At 43.2% G+C, this 17,631-nt stretch overlaps 1 protein-coding gene across 1 annotated transcript in view; it reads left to right on the forward strand.

The window, feature by feature from the left end:
* The window catches only part of LOC131573470 (cadherin EGF LAG seven-pass G-type receptor 1-like), a 163,679-nt gene that overhangs the window by 3,463 nt on the left and 142,585 nt on the right, over positions 1–17,631 (forward strand). The gene's annotated exons all lie outside the window — the stretch shown is intronic.

Genomic DNA, 17,631 nt, shown 5'->3' on the forward strand with positions numbered 1-17,631 from the left:
AATGGCATGGGAGTTGCTTTAGTGGCACTAGGGGCAGATACTGGCCAAATGCAGCCCCCAAATCAGGGCTGTTATGGGGAGGGAGAGAAAAGGAGAGGACCTTTACTTACCGTGCCATCAACTTCATTGGAGAACTTGTGTCTCTCAGTGTGTATGAAGACTGTTCCATATTTTCCAAGATGTACCTTTATTTGAGCACAAATAGGCTCTTAGGATATTATTCTTTTTCTGCTCAGTTGCTTGTTTATCATGGAATTACTTTTTATGCCTCTAATTGTGACATCAATCATCCAGTGAGTAATTTCCTCTGCAGGTGCCACTCTATAAAATTTACTATGGACCTGATCCCATATTTCTGTTGACTTTCAAAGGTTTGGCCAAATACTTTCTTTGCTGCCTTTCTCCACAAACTAATACCAAGATTTGTGTTGTTTTTGTAAAAAAGAAAAAAGCCCAAAGTACTAGGGGAGATTATTAGAAAAATAGTAATCAAACAGTGGCATAGTCCCAGCAGCAATTGTTTTGCTGTAAAAACGTCCGCAGTGTGCATCAAGGCCTCGGAAAAGTGAGCCACACTTTTCCTTGTTTGCAGGCTTGAGGTCCTTTTTGCTTCAGAAAAATGAAAGTGGCATTAACTGAGCTGACTGATTTTGCTGCAGTGTATCTCCTGAAAAGCCACTCGTGGTTCTTCCAAAATGCTGGGGTGCAGCTCATGTAGTAAGGTAAATGTTGTTTCCATGTCCTGTGAGAACTAGTGGGAGAAACAGACAGTAGGCTTGTGACCTTAAAGAAAAACATTTGGATTAAGGTGCAGATGATTGCATGGTCACTGTCTGTTTGAACCAGTAGCTCTTTATCCGGTAGCAGAAGATAAGCGCTCATCTCGGAGAACAAAGCTTGGAAAAGTTGTTAGACCAGCTGAAGTGTGTGTTCAGTGCAGAAGAATAGTTGACGTGAAGGATTCCTTTCTCAGTATGATTTACACGATTTAAGTGGGTGAAGTCTCAGGTAGGACTGAAGACCTGTTTTCTTATGCAGGCAATTGATTATTCCTGCATCATTTTCATGTTTCATGTTAAGGTGTGAACTTTGAAGCTGTGCTGTGATGTTCATCAAAATGGACTGTCTGCTCTGTGTCTTGAGATACTTGAAATGTTAAAAATTTTTATGACTAGGATTTTAAGATAATTTTATCAAACACTGAACTACATTTGACATTTATTTGGAGAAGTTCACTGTGTGGAAATTGGAAGGGCAGTTTGTCGTTGTGTGATTAGTCCATGAAAGTCTCACCTGCCTGATTTCTCTGATTTATCTGATGCAGTTCAAAAAAGAAAAGAGACAGAAGAAGCTCAGACAGAAGTACTCCACAGGGTTATCTCTAAGTATTGCGTAACACCTGCAAATCATCTGCTAAAATGACCTGCCAGTTAACCGAAAAAAATGTGTCTATGGAGTAGCCATTAACCTCTCAACCCAGACAAACACAAAGTCCTCCGCTACTCACAGCTGCTCTTAGGTCAGGGAAGGACTGGAACTCTTTATGAACTTGGGGAATTTGATCTCTGTATGAGTCGGAAGTAACAGTAGTGCTATAAAAATCTTATTTCTATCTAGAGATATGCTGTGCTGCAGAGGCATGTGAATGTGTGCAGTGCTAGTGAGGAGCCCTGCTACTCCTCTGAGTTACTTTGAGACACTGATACGTGGCTAAATACAGCACTCTTTCATTTGACTTGGGGATTATTCAATCAAATAAGCATGATAATTTTTGCCTTCCGCTTATAAATAAAATTTAAGAATCATGAAGACCAAGCAAATGGAGCTAACAGGCTTCATAAAGCTGTCAGAAGTTGCATGTCAGCATTGTCAGAAGCTCTGTGGGGTGGTGAGCAGCTGGGGCAGTCTCTGCCCTTGCCTGGGTGCTGGGGTACCTGCGGGCTAGCCCCCAGAGCCAGCCAGGAGCCGACCCAGGCGCAGGAGGGAGGAGTGTGGGTGTGTGGATATTAGCATTTTGCTTTGGATTGGGAAGGAGCTTTTGAAGTCTGTCTCTTTTGAAGTGAATGTCTCTGGGTGCCCCTCTGCCTGTGCCTGTTGTACAGAGCTCCAGAGTGAACAAACTGGGCTCCTTTTGCATGCAGCTGTTCCAGAAGTGCTCCAGGGGCCTCTTAAAAGGGTGCATTCTCCTTTTTCTAGTGTACCTACAAGATTCTCCTACAGAAAGACAGAACTTTGGCTTTATATTCCCATGTCCGCACATTGTATTGTTTTAACAACTGGGGTGGAATCTGGACTCTGCTGAAATCCTGCCCCTACTTTCCAGAAAGGGCAGGATTTTACTGTGACCTTCTAAAACAGGTGGTCAAGAGTTAATCAGTCTGTGATTTCTTAGTGTTACTGATAAATGCATGGCTTAAATTGAAAGGATGGTTGAATATGATTACTTTTTGCCCACAGTGATGTTCATGATAGTGTTAAATTGGGATTTATTTGGTCAAAAAATGGGTTAAACCTTGCTGAAGTCACATTGCGCTTGCTTGCTAAACATTATATTGCTGTTCCTTCTGGAGCAGCGCAGTGGGGGGAAGGCTGGTGTGAGCATCAGCTTTGCATAAATGTTACACAAGTTTGCCTGGGTATCACATTGCAAACACTGCTGGCACCTGCTTGGCTGTGTTGCCACAAGTAGTCCCACTTATCATCAACGACAGCTCGGTGGGATACAATAGATGTGTGTGTAAACTCCTCTGGGAACCCAGCCTAAATCAGCAGTGCGGACAAAACCCAAACTGTCTGGATGCTACAGCTTTTGAGCGGTCCAGATAAATGTGAAATATTATGCAACATACAATATACAATTCTGGGAAGGTGTTGCACCTCAGGCAGTGAGAGATAGGCACCCAAGCATTTTTGAGGAATGAACATTTTTGAGCATTTTGTGCAAGCTCAATTATCGTGTTTTGCATTTCTTTAGCTTTAAATATCCAGTGTCATTCAGTGAGGTTACTATCAGCGAATAGAAATTAACATAGAGCTTGTGTTACAGTCACCTTTGGGAATTTTTACTTAGAGCTTGGTAAAGAATCTTCATTATTATTGTAATTTAAAAGTCATTATTGCTAATGATCCTGAATTTCCAGGTTTGTGCCTTTTCTATACAAATATAGATGATGCAATACTTTGGTGCCAACCTTCTGAGAAAGGTGAGGCCACAGCTGTGCCTCAGATACAAAGTACAGGGGGTTACTTGTGTGTGCCAAGATTTGAGATTAAAGGAAAACAGGAAATTCTATGGAAAAGGTATCCTTATGTGTACAGGGACACCTCTGGGCACAGAGGATGAGCATGGCATGGCCTCTCAGGCTGTGTGCTGGACACCGGGTCAGTGCCAGGGTACAGCCCAGCCTCAGGTCCCCACCTTTGAGCAGCAGGGCAGGTGGGGCCTCCTGAGCTCTGGGGGCTGGTCCACAGGGCAACTGCTGCTGGCTGCCACCAAGGATGTGCTTCCAGGGACAGCAAGGGACACCTAGCACCCAAACTGCTCTCCCTTCCAGGGAAACATTCCTACAGGCAGCTGGTGTACGGATCCCTGTGTGCTACACAACTGGGAGATGATGGGAATGGATGGGTGGAGAGTTCTTCCCTTGGAGCAGGAGAGATGTTGGAGCCTGTTGTGTGGCTGCAGGGCTTGTGCACGCTGGTGTCCCAGGGACCTTGGGCTCTTGCTCTTCCCTTGTGCATCCCGCTGCAGAGCGCTGCCAAGGCCCAGGAGGCAGTGGTGAGGGACCCATTTAGAAAGATGGCATGATACCACAGGCTGCAGGATTGTATCCCCAGTCGTTGTGTGGTGTGTTTGGTGGGACTGAAGGATAATTGGTAATAGCTAGTAGTGGTGACTTTGAACATTTACATTAATTTTCCTAAAAATAAAATCAAGAACAGTTACCATAAATTAAAGTTAGAGTAGTTCCTGGATCTGCTGTGGCTACTTGTATCTTTTATTGCATCCATATAGGTTCCATATTCTAATTCATGCTACAGCAAGATGCATTGTACATATGTGTCCTTCCAGCCTGCTGGAATGTGACTCTCCATTTTCAGCTGTATGATGTGTTCCAGCTGACAAAAAGCTGTGGTTGCCTTGTTGCTTCCCTACAGGCTTCCTTCCACTTCATGCCTGGATTTCACAGGAGTGGTGTATTTTTGTTTCAAAAGACAGGAAAACAACTATGGCAGTGAGGGGAAATTATTTAGTGGAAGTCTGACTGGCAAAGTAACTTTTTACTGAGATAAAAGGTATCTTCTGTCTTAAATAAATAAAATGTTGATACTTTGTTCGGCAATTTCTGGGAAAGAGAGAAGCTAAGGTAACAAGGAGAAAGTGAAAGAAGAATGAGAATGGAGATATGACATTGAGAAGGATCTAATAAGCTTTACTTGATAATTCCTTATGGGAAAGAAATTAAATGTAGAGAAGATTGGTGGTGGGATTACCTTGAAAACTTTTTTCCTGTCATTTTCACATTGTTTGCAAATGAGGAGATAGTTGTCATAAGCATTTTTAAAAATTGGATTAGTAATTGGTTTATATTTTTTGATTACTTTTTAAGCCTCAGGGTATATTAAAGAATTGGTTTCCTTGGTGTATTCTCTTGTGATTTCCTTCCATCTCAGACATCACTGAAGTATTCTTCCTTCTGACTTGCACTCATGAGTTCAGAAGAACCCTCTCTTATGTTTTTCTGGTTAGGCATTTCAGAATTGTTTTAGGCCGGGATTGCAGAGCCTGCTGAAAACTGCAAAATACAGAATAAACATTGAATTGTTGTCCAAGTAATGGCAAGAGAACTCTTTGTTTAGAATACAGGAACAGTTTCCTAAGTTTCGATGTTAGCGTGATAGTAAACTTGAAGTAGAGGTAGTGGTGGGGAAAGTAGGTGATGTGAAGCAGTGGGATTTTATACTTCATTATCTCCAACATCCCAAGCGTTACCTGAGGAAGTGTCTGGCTGCTGATAAAGCCTATCATTTTACATCTGCTCATTGAATGGTCTGTTTTCCTTCAGTGCATATACTTAATACCTTGGAACTCCCATCCATTGCTGACTCTTGTCTTGGAACTAAGTAAATTTTCTCAGACTTCCCATGGCTGAAGAACATAACGTGAGGTTTTAAAGTACAACTTTAGGTGAAGTAGGTAGTGTGCTCACTGCTCTTCTGTAGGGTGATTGAGAGACCCTTAGCAGACACTTGGATAGGAAGCCAGACATCCTCACATTTCAACCAGTCTGGCCAGAGCATCTTGATCAGAGCATCTTGGCATCCTGGTGTCACCCAGCATCTTCACGGAGGGTTTGGGGTGACTCATTCATGATCTGCCTCCTCCTCCTCCAAGTGTGCAGCAGGTCTGTCAGACACCCCTGCTCCTGACAAGTTGTCTCCAGTCTTTGTGCTGGCTGGGTGCTCAGAATTTGTGGGTCCAGGGGCATGTGACAGCATGCCACACCTATGATGGTGATTCCAGTTCAGCCAAATGTGTAGCTGCTGCATACATTGGCATAGCTGAGCTCACATCCATCTGGTTATGTTGGGTACAGCAGTTGTTGGGCGCAGGTCCGACTTGCAGTTTCACTGGGCCCCTCAATTCCCTTGTGGGTCAGGTGAGACTGATATGAAGACCCCAGGAACATGACTGCTCTGAAAGCTGGAGAAGGAAACAACTAAATGTGAAGCAGAAACCTCTTTAAACCTTTTCAATATTTAGCAGTGTAGGCAACCCTAGCAGTAATGCTCATGCATGGAGGATGAGTAAGGGAAGGATCAAATGTTAAGACACAAGATCTATGCTCTCCGTTCCTTCACCCTCTCTTTCCTAAGCCCTCAGGGTTTTGAGAGTCAGTTGGTAAGGACAAGCTCTCTGTGTTTGAGTACTTGAGATAACAACACAACTTACCTGCTTACCTCAGTATTGCCTAAGTTACAGGGTTTGGGCAACTCTCTCTTTTGGCTTCCTTTGGCCTACTGACTTGCATTTCCAAAAATATCTATGGAAAGTATTTAGGAAATGTAGGAGGGTTAGAAGAGTTGAAGATACTCCAATCAGATCTAATGACAGTCTTTGACAATCTTCAATGTTACAGTTTTTCTGTCCTGGTTTCAGTGGGAATTATGATGTTTTTAGACATTATAGTATTCCTAACTACTCTGACATCTACTTTGCTATTCAAGAAACAAACCTGGTAGTACTGTGTTTTCTGAGCGATAGGCTTTTTTGTTGCCTGCTCCTTTTTTAAGACTAATTGGACAAAAGTTGCATAAATAAAAGTACAGAACAAGTAGACAAGGAGTTCAGTTCTTCAAAGATTTATTCACAGTGGTTGTCCACTTGAAACAAAGAACATCTGAGATCTAATTAAATGCAGTTTTGCCACTTTGTATTTCTGTGACAAGTGACAGTATTATTATTCCCCCTTCAATGGAGCTCTTTTTCCAGTGCTGAAAAACACTGAGCTATTTATAGAAGTAATACAGTTTTCCAAAAGGGGAAGGATGTAATCTTTATAAAAAATTTTGAAATCTATTGAGATTTGCCTAATGCTTTTTTTTTTAATATATATAATTCTTAAGACTGCTTGAGAATGAATTGCAATATGTTGATCTTGTTGGATTAGAAACAGCACTATCAAAGGTACAGCTTTTATGGTCAGATCTCTATCTGGTACCATCCTCTATATCTCTTCAAATACCTCAAATGCAGATTGCAGCCATGATTGGTTGATAAGCAGGAGGGCTGTTGAGTGGCAATGTCCATCTCACCTTACTGATTAAAGAGGAAACATAAATGACTGACTTGGGCTGATTGCATTTTTGTTAGGTGGCTAAAGTTCAGTGGGATGAACCCACCCTGAATGTGTGTGCCAGAAAGGAAGGGTTTGTTTTCTTTTGGAATGATGATTGTACTTATTTCTGTTACAGCAAACTACCTGTAGTAACAGGCTTAGCAGACTAGATAGAAAAGATGGGGGAGGCTGTAATTTGCAAAGAGGAGAATGTTTTGCCATGAATAGTGTTGGGATATACTTTAAATATTGTCAAGGGTTTGAGTGAATGAAGGGGGAAAGTACACTTTTATGGGGATTTGGCATTCAACAAAGAAAGAAAATTTAAAAATACTTCAGAAAGATGATCTTCACACTTGAAGAAAAACACTCAAACAGAAAAGTAGGATTTGCTGGAGAGAAAGAAAAACTGTTGGACTTTGTTTCAACAAGTCGTTAATGCTGCTAAGCTGTAACCACCTTCATATTTATTCCAGTGTTTACCCTTGCCAAGCACAAAAGAAGCAAATAAATGGAACAGCAAACCTGTAATAAATCCTCAGGGGACCACATGATAATCGTAGACATGTTATGTTTATCACATACAAAGGAAAGTAATCTGTTTTCAACACCATTGCCTGACACGTGATAGATGCTACATTCCATCAGGTCCCCAGCACTTCTGGAAATGACACGTATGGTCAAAATATTTCAGTGCTTTTTGAAGGAGGCAAAAGAAAAATCCCTCGTTAACAACTGCTGTCAACGTGACATCTGCTGCCTGCCGTGGAGTCTTTGGGCTAGGCCCAGTTTCAGGAAGAAAGGTTCTGGACCCCACCAAAAGGGGCAAAGCAAGGACTATGCTATTAGATTTGAGTTTCCAAGATGTGATGCCCAGCACCTAGCAGTCTGTCAAATCCCAAGGGGCTGTTAGGTTTGGAAGCCAATATAGTCAAGGTGTATCTCTGTAGCCGCCATGCCACCAGAGCACACATCATGGGCACAAAGATCTACTGGATTGGTTGGGTTTGCTCTTTCCTTTCACTAGCCACAGATCAGACTCCTTGATCCTATTCAAAACTGATGTTAGCAAGACACTGAGCTTATTGCTTTGAATTCCTGTCATAGCACTTTTGAACTTTCTAGGAACTGGCTCAGCCTCATTTATTTGTGTGCTTGCAGTGGTGTTTGTGCTGGCTGTGTTTCTAAAGGAGACCCTTGAACATCCAAGCTGTGATTTTTAGTTTTAAAATTAATTTGGCTGTGTGCATTTAGTTTAAGTCATGTAAAAGCTGTCCCATACCAGTGCATTTCTTGTTTCAGCAGCCTCCAGACACTGTGGGCACCACTCAGCGTGACTAGGGAGAGGCATTTGGCACCTTTCTCCTTAGGTCTAGTAAGAGGACTTGGATCTAACCAGCAAGTGCTACAGCATTTCACTTGTAGGTGCCTGTTCCCTGCAGCCCTATTCTGTTTTAAGCAGTTAAGTGTCCTATAAAGTGGCAGTACTTGAAATACCATCCCACTATAGCTTGGGCACTTCACTCAACATAGCGATCAGGACACTCAGCGAGGCCAGAGATGGGCTGGGCTCCAGCCCCTGATCTAAGAGCTCTCACTGTGCTATACATTAAAGAGGAGCCGAAGAAGGTTCAGAAGCTGTTGTGGGACTCACATTTCCCATCTCCTTGGTAAGTGCCATAAGCCACAGGATCACACTCACTTGTGGAGGGTGCAGGAGAGGTGGCTTTCTGGCTCATGTGCATGGGCACCTCTGCTTCAGCAGCAGTGTGGGCAGTCTGGCTTTTACCCTCAGCCATTGGATGCTGTTTAGGCCATAACAAAAGTGGGATCACGAGACATTCAGGCCATGTCAGGACTAGGTCACTTCTGGTTGTAACCAGGAACTGAATTCTTCTCACCTGGGAACTTAACGGTAAAATAAACAAGAACTCTGGGAATTTTCATGGAGTACTTTCCTGTTAGTCAGAGATGATTTGTTTGCCTCCTGGCTTTAACTATTTGTAACTGTATTCTGATTTTATATGGAGCGGCCCCCAGATGGGCTAAAGGGTCAGTTATGGGAGAATTCATGGGCTCAGACTTAAATTAGGCTGCTAAGTATTCAGCTGCTAAATATCCAACCCATCTTCACCTACTGTTTAATCATCTTTCTCACTGCAGTTTGCCATGATGATAGACTTGCTAGTAATTATCGACGTGTTGCTGCTTGTCGCTTGGATGCAGTGGCTTTTCCCGCAGTATGCTTGCTGATGCTGTAGACAGCCAATGCTGCCCTACACATGTGGTAAAGGTCTCTTGGCAGCAACAACTGGGTTGAACTATCCTGTTGGCTGACTCAGTTTCCCTTCTCACGGGGTGTATTTCTGATGTTGGCCTCCTCTTACTGACACAGTGTAATTTAGTGATGTGTGCTCTGCACGATGAGCTCTCCATCTGGCAGATAATTGCCTGCTAGTTTAAATCCCATCTTAACTTCAGTTTCTCAAGCTCATGAACCTGCTGGTGCCTTCTGGTTAGTTTTGCAGGGTGTTTGCAAAAGGATTTGGTACAAGTTAGAGTGATGTGTGTACATTTCTTTGAGGTTTTTTATCAATACTTACGACAGATTAATTTTTAGGTCCTACTTACCAAGCTACCTGACATTATTCTGCATTGAGTTTGGCAGTCTGACACCTGGGTTTATAGACAAAGCTGGTTGTTTGCACTGGTTATGCAGAGTAAGAACCCTGAGTGTATTCTGGGACCTGGTAGATGCTGAAAACTTGTTAGACAGTATATGCTGGTGTTCCTCTTTCATTCCTCCGTATTTTTTCTCCTTTCTCCCTTTGCACTCACTGGATCTGTTTGCCCTATTCTGTTATGCAGCAAGGTGTTGCATCTCTGGAGTTTGCTTCCTGCAAGTTTGTACAGGGCCATGCGGAGCAGAGACCTTGTTGGGCTGCTTTTGTAATACCAGCTGTAAATAATGAGGATAACCAGCAGGCATCGGCTGAGTGACTGCCCTGTGAGATAACAAAGCAGTGCTGGGGATGTCCTGGGCCCACGGTGTCTGCAGCAGGCACTGGGAGCTGGCTGGCAGCTGCCCACCAGCCACAGGGCTTGCTGATGGTGTGGCAGCCTCCTTTGTCACCGCCTTCCCTCTTGCATTTGGGGAGGCAGGGCAGATTTCTCATCCACTCTGCACCCTCTTCTGACCCCTGTGCTGTCAATTAGGCGGGTATACTGGTGCAGGGCGAGGGGCAGGGTCCATCCCTTCCTGGGATGTCCTTTGAGATGTGCCTGGTGAAGCAGTGCATTGCCCATGCAGCCCATGCACTTCCACTGGCAGTTCTGGGGTTGAGACTTCAGTGGTCATGGCTGCTGGTTGCAGCTTCCAGAGGTTTTGCAGGCACAATCCTTTACCTTCTCCTTGTGCAGAGCCCTGGGAGCCACAGCATAAGGTGCTGACAGTCCCACAGAGGTCACCAGCACAAGCAGTCACGGGACATCTGTGTGCAGCTCCAGGTTGCAGGGCATGCTGCACACTGAGTATCAGTGCTTGCTGTCTTTGCAGTCTGTGGGAGCAACACCTGTGTGGGCCAGTCTGGGTATTGATGTTGACTATTTTTTTCCTATCCCTTGTGAAAAGGTGCAGTTGCCTTTATTGACTTGCACTTTTGTGCCTCAGCTACCCTATGGCTCAGCTAATAACAGTGTCTGGCACTTTATTCAGCTTTAAGAGGCTTTAAACTAAGAAATTCCTATTTACTGCTAACAGCATTGATGGACATGACTGATTAATGGCAATAAACTCAGTTAGAACTGAGAGACAAGGACATTTTTTCTGTTCTGTGCAGTGAACATGCTTGTTTTGTATGACTGAGTTTTACGAACTTTTGTACGATCTGCTCTTAAAATATGTCCTTTGCCAAGTGGTGGGGATTTCTTAAGCTGAGATGACTGATTCACTCCTTTATCTCAGCCAACCTGCATCAGACTGGGCTGAAGCTGATATGCTGAGATGATCAGATAAAATTCTTCACACCACTTCTGGCAGTTAAGTATCCATCCCTTTTTTTCCCCTGGGGCAAGTCCTCCAGGAGGGTTTCTCCTGCTCTGAGGTTGTGTCAGTGACTCCCTGGGTTTTTGCTCTGAATCTCTTTGATCAGTCTGTAGCTGTTAAAAGATTCCATTGCTCTTTTCAAGGCCTAAAGGGAAAGTAAAGTGACAAGTTTTGATGGCCAGTTTGAAAGCTTTCTCAGACTGGAAAGCATCCCATGGGGCAAACAACTTTACTCGCACTCTACACATCCAATACTAGTCATATAGGATGGCTTAGTGCTGCATAAAATTTGGATGTTGTGTGTTTTCAGGTATTTCAATGAACTTATATAAGTGACTAATGATAAGAAAACCCTAATTAAATTTTGTTCCTGTGATGAAACTGAATTTTAGAGAAATCAGGCTGAGATTTCAGCAGTTGTGAAATTCCCAGTGTTGTTCTTTGCACTGTAGAGCCTTTGTGTTTACTGCTGTAGTCATATTACATGACATTGCCTAATACCCAGCAAGGCGTATTCTTGGCTCATTCAGCAGGTAAGATTCCCTGAGGGTCACTGAATCTGTCCATGCACTCAACAGAGAGCTCAGTCTGGTGATTTCACAGCCATGTATTTGCATTTCCAGTGCTTTTTTTCTTTTTGCCATACTTCTCCCTTTTATTCTACCATGATTATCAAAACCAAGGCTCTGACTAGCTTTGTGACCTGTGTCATCCCTTCCTGCATCCCACTTGTGTCAGTCAGAAGGCAATTAGCTGTTGATCTGTCCTGGGGATGGGTTTTCACTGTTGAACCCCAGTTCCATCCTCATGATGCAGTGGGAGGGGCCCACGGGTGTAGGAGATGGTCAGATCATGGGGTGGGATATTGAACTTGCAGCTGTGAGCTGGTCCTCTAGCAAATGAGAAGATGACCCATTAGAACTTCAGGGTAATATAATCCCTTTTGGAAAGCACAGTAGCTAATAATCCAACACTTAGAAAGCACCACTGTTTCTGTTCCTTATTAGACATCTTGATTATTTTATTTTCTGTTTCTGTTCTTAGATATTTTGTAGCATTTAATTTTCTCTATGATAGTTTATGAGTCACAAAATCTCTTGGAACAGGTTAGCTTCCATGTGATGACATTTCAGCAGCTCTTGCATTTCCTTTGGTTCAATCGTGTGTTGCTGCTTGTTTGGAGGAAATGCTGCTGCTTCTCTGAAGAAATTAATATATTGTTACCTGGGTGTGATATGCCAGGGTCACAATGCCCTCTCTTTGGAGATGGGCCCTCCATCAACTTACATAGTACTTAAGGTGCTTGTCAAATACTGGGACAGAAAATTACTCAATTTTCTGAAATTACACTGTTTGGGTGACTTAATTTTCTTGCCTGCCCACTGTCTGTGTATTTAGTTGTTTTGGATACGTGGAACCATCAGACCACCAGAAAAAATACAGTGGTGCATGGGATTTCCACCAAAGGGGCTTAGTAAGTGAGATGGACTTATTATATAAAATGAAGTATTACATGCTGTCGTACAAGGCACTGCAAATATCGCATCTCCCTCCAATTCTGACTGTTCCTAGTCAAGGAAAGTTAATGAATATTGTAAAGAGGAAAAATTGGGGAGCAGAGAATTTGTTTTACCGGAGATGTCATTTATGGTAGAATATTGCATCTTCTTTTTGCAAAATAAAAGAAGACTGTGACTGCTACCTACATCCCTGAAGTACAGGAGCAGGACAGTTTAAAGAAAAAAATATGTGAGTGAACATAATAAATTTAAGGTGGAATATTAGAAGGCAACTTCAGAGAAGCGAATTTCTGGGATAACCTCTCTATGAAGGGATCCAAAGAAGTGTAGCTGGGTTTAAGATAAAGCTTGATAAATTGATAAGCTTCACAGTTTTAAGTAATATTATATATATACAACACATTTCCTTGAGAACCTTCCTTAAACAGAAAATTGAACTTGCTGTTGGAAAAATTATTTCCTGTTCCCTTTTTGCTGCAGAAACATACGTATTAATAAAATTGTGAGAGGATTTTGCCCTTTGAACTGCCTGAGCTTGTGTAATTTATTGTGTGCTGGTAACAGCATTGCTATCTTCTCCTAAACTTGGTATCAAAAGAAGCTGAGGAATCCACAAGGTAACGTGGTTCAACAGATACATGAATGGGGCTGGAATTATTCACAAATGTCGCAGGATGCAAGTTGCAGCAAGGATGCACCGATCTTGATTCTGGCTGTTACAGCCCTTTGTTTCCCATCATCTGTATGACCTTGTGCTGGGCTGTTTCCATGCACTGAGTTTCTAAAAATCCAACCTGCTGATAAAAAGCCCCAACCAAAAATTCTTCTGCCATAGCATGAAGAAACAGCTGTGTTCATTGAGTGAGTAGAAAATAATGCAAGGGAGGATGAGAGTTGACAAAAAGCCAAACTAGCAATAAAAAACAGACAAAAAAGTTCTTACTTGGTGTGAAGAAACAGTTCAATGCAGTATGAGTTCCAGTGCAGAGGTGGAGAGGAGCTGTGGTAGTCAGCCCTTCATTTAACTTAGGGCTGCTTTGCATTTGCAACCAAAGCAAAACTATTTTTTCTTGTCTGTTTGTTTGTTTGTTTGTTTGTGGAGGATTTCTGTTGCCTTATGCTGGAGCAGTTCAGTGCATGGTTGGACAGACACAGGGATGGTGTTAAAGGAGGCAGTAATTAGGTGGGTTTATGCTCTGCCCTCAACTTGGTGGTTTCTCTGCTGCTTTTTCTTGAAGGGGATATTATGTAATTTTGCCCATGCTTGCTTTATGTCCCTCTGGAAGGTTAAAAGTTTCTAGAAAGTCCTTTTAAGTTATGAAAATGATGTCCTGTCCCTTTCTCAGGCCTGTGTGACCACATGGACTCATATCAAGTGGATTTGTTCCAGTGCTCTGTGAGCAATACTCAGCACCATACTAACCCATGTAGGCAAGAGTGTCAGCACTCACCACTTTTTTCTGTGGATACAAAGCTCCCAACTTTCATTTGTGTGAATTTCTGCCACCTAGAAATTCTACGGCTTGAACCTACCACAGATGTTGTGATACAAAATGCAGCTGCATTGTACTAACATCAAAACCTCAATAAACATGTTTAAAAACATCTGTCCTGAAAACACACAGAGCACATGAAAAAACAGTAATATATGGATACAAAAATAAACTGAATTTATTTTTCCTGTAGATTGCTGCCTTTCTAAGTTTGTTAATTTAAAAAATTAACAATTTCAGTTTAAAAATGGAAGAGATTCTCTGAAAATAAGAGTTTTGTATTGAGATGTGTCCATATTTATGAGCTCTGGCTTAGTCCTTTGAATTATCTAGGCACTACTGTAACCGATAAGTGAATGCTGATAACCCTGTTAATATTTCAAGGACTCTTTGCAGCTATAGGGGAGCACTCAGTAACTATCACATTCCTTTGCACTGCAGGACAGGTTTTTTATTTGCTATCTTAATGGTATTATATACATACAGGTTCTTTTCTAACTCACTTCACCATGTCTCACAGCAGCTCCTTGGCACACAGCCTCATGAGCTCTCTAAGATGCTTTTTCAGCAGCTAGGCTCATTGCCTGCTCTGGTGTGGCTGGGATTTGGATTGCAAATTCCTGATCCAAACAAAGAGGGGGAATATAAAGGGTTGGTCTCTGGCCTCTCTCACACTTTAGGAAACTTTTCTGGCTTCAGAGGATTTTTCTGGTAACTCTGGTTACACTACCAAAAAAAAAAAAAAAAAAAAAAGGCCTCTATCTTAGCAAAGATGGGTGCAGCACAACCAGTTGGCGAGAAGTGGTTCCGGGGAAGCTGCTGGGATTTCGGGTTACCTTGAGTTTTATCCACACTTGTTCTCTTTTTCCCTCCTGCTTTGTTTCCTCCAAACCGTGGGTCTGGAAATGCATGAGTTTAGAAAACTCGTGAGAGAGTGGGGAAAAAAAACCAAGATGGAGACGGGTGGCATTTGGAGGAAGTATCCACATGTGTTCCTTCACCGGCGTGTTGGCTGCACACAAGGAAGGGCCCTGCAATCTGAGAAGCAGCTTCCTGTAATTGATTTCATGAACCAGTATCAACTGGGTAGGATTTGGCCTGTGCTGGCTTGTGTTCCTTGAGGAGCAGAGGAGAGGAGTCAAACCAAACAGGGTGACTCACAAGAGTCAGGTTCCTGCAATGGTTTGTATAAAAATGCTCAGAGTTGGGAAATGGGCTGTCATGGTTGTTAAATCATTATCTCCCTTTGGCTTGCCACTCTTTGGAGCCACTGGAGAGGCCCATGAAGTCCCTGTCAGCCACAGTCAGAGGAAAAATGTGTGTGTGACCAGCACCTAGCTGCTCAGAGGCTCTGGACAAGGATAACAACCTTATTGCAGGGCAGCTGCTGAGACTAAACTTGTGTGCTTGTACCTGGGGTTCCCTTTTTGCTGTCCCTATTATTAAAATTCACTAAAATTGCTCCGATCACTCCTTTGCATGTAAACCTCTATGGAGGACTTTGCACAACGGGCACTGCTGGGCTAAGCAGCCTGCAATTATTCAGAGTTTTGGTTTTAAGTGTGGTGACTGCTTCCCTGAAGCCAGATTTATGTAGTGCAATGAGGAAAGGCGCTGCTTTGCTGTCTCTTGAACTGTGTTTTGATTTCACACCATTCTCCCTCTTACTCTTCTCTTGGGCATTTGTGTGTTAAAGATGTTCACCACATGCTGGAATCTCCACCTCTCTTGTGGCATAAAATCATAGATCTTCATCTTAATGATCTGGGAGGAACCAGGTAGAGGCAGGGAGAAGGTGGCCAGATGGACACCGGGATTACTCTGTCCCTTGCACCAGGGTTGATCAGAAGAAATCCAGTCAGGGATGCTTTTTTCCCACATGAGAAAAATCCTCCTGAAAAGGGAAACTGGAAGGTAGACCCAGTTCTACTCTCTGGGAGGAAAAGCTTGTTTGATCTGCAGCTGAGAGCTCGTGTGGGTGCAGAGCCAGGGTGGTGGCCGGGAGCAGCCGTGGGAGCAGCCGGGATGGTGGCCGTGGGCGGCAAGGAGCCCCAGGGCTCCCTCACACTGATCTCTGCAGACAGGAACAGTCTCATGAAAGCATGGTCTTGAATATAATATGCACAAAACAAGCCTCTGGGAAAAGCTGGTGCTTGCTGGAGATGTTTTTTGGGTGTATCCTGCTCTGTGAGTTACAATTTCTGTGAGATACAGCACACCCTCTTTGGGTGAGTTTGTTAGTCAAAAAGTACAGTAACTTCCTCCTCTTTCAGAGGAAGCAAGGCTGGAGGAGAGGCAGGTAAACAGTGTAAGGGGATCTCCTGGCATGGCTCATTTTAGAGCTAGGAGGCCACCGGGACCTGGCTGGGCTGCCTGGTCAGTTCCAGGCATATAGGTAATTAAGATATATCCTCCAATTAACCTGAGTGGCCCTTTTATTGATGTGTGAGATCAATGAGCCCAACTGCCATACAAACAGCAGAAAAGAGTCTGGATTATTTTAACCACAGCTTTGCATGTTTAAGTAATTTAGAGATCTGCCCTGTTAATGTTTACAGAGGCACATTAGGCAAGACAGGTATGCTTCCCTGCCCTGCAGGTTAAATGGCAGAGGCTGGCTGGGCTGGAATGGTTCTCTATGCTTTGTCCATCCTGGTATGGCCAGATCTGTCCCTGCAAGAGAGCCAGCTCAGCAGGCTGCTGCTGCACCTGCCAAAAATTGCCCCAGGTCCAGGGCTAACACTGTTGTGCTATGTGGCAGCACTATATATATATGTATGTATGAATGTATGTCTGTGGTGCCCTGTTTATTTAGTGCCATAAGCATCACCTCTCAGACCTGCTAAATGCTATGTGGCCAAAGGGATGTCCAAACTAACATCCACACACTTGCTCAGCCTAGCAATATATCCCAAGGAAAGTGAATGAGAAACAGGACAAGTAGAGACTGATCCTTCCCTCCTTGCACTGTTCCAGCTCGCAGCAAGCAGATGTTTAAGGGCTTTTGGGGCTACAGGTTTCCCCTGATCATGGCATTGACTCACTGTGGGGAAGCCAGTACCACTATCCGTGCCCCTCCTCATCTCTCAATTTCTTTATTCCCTCTGAAGTTTCTGCTTTCCCCAGTGCCTCATCACAGTCCCCAGCATTCGGATACACACACTTGCAGAAATTGTTTTCTGTTAAAACAATGTTGCCTGATCATCTCACTGGGTAATCTTTAAATTTTATACTGTGAAGGACAAGGATTACTCATTTTTTTTATGTTTTCCCTTCTTGTTGTGATTTTATATATCCTTGTCATGCTTCATCTTCGCCATCTGTCTTTCCATCCTATGAGGAGTGCTCCTAGTCTTGTAATTCACTGTGAAGATGATTTCTCCAGATGTGCCTGACTTGCCCAGGGGAGGTGTAAATGAAAGCATCCCAATGTATATGGGTGCATTTATGGCCAAACCATTTCCAGGGAAAAGGCAAATTGCAGAGGTGATAACTGTCTGCAATGTCCTCAAATGCTTTGAGCTTTGTATTTTTTCTGCAAAAATTTCACTGCATTTACATAATTTTTTAAAACTTCTTTACAAAACTTCGGATATAGAAACATTGTTGTCCCCAGATAGCTGCTTCTGGTGGCTGCTGTTTGAAGAGCTGCAGGGTACTCCATACAGCTTTTTGTTACTCTCTTCACTCATCCCTTTAGCTGGGCTGTTTTGGATACTGGGCTGTTTTAATGC

The sequence above is a fragment of the Poecile atricapillus genome, chromosome Z (genome assembly GCF_030490865.1).
Source record: "Poecile atricapillus isolate bPoeAtr1 chromosome Z, bPoeAtr1.hap1, whole genome shotgun sequence".
Taxonomy (NCBI): Eukaryota; Metazoa; Chordata; class Aves; order Passeriformes; family Paridae; genus Poecile; species Poecile atricapillus.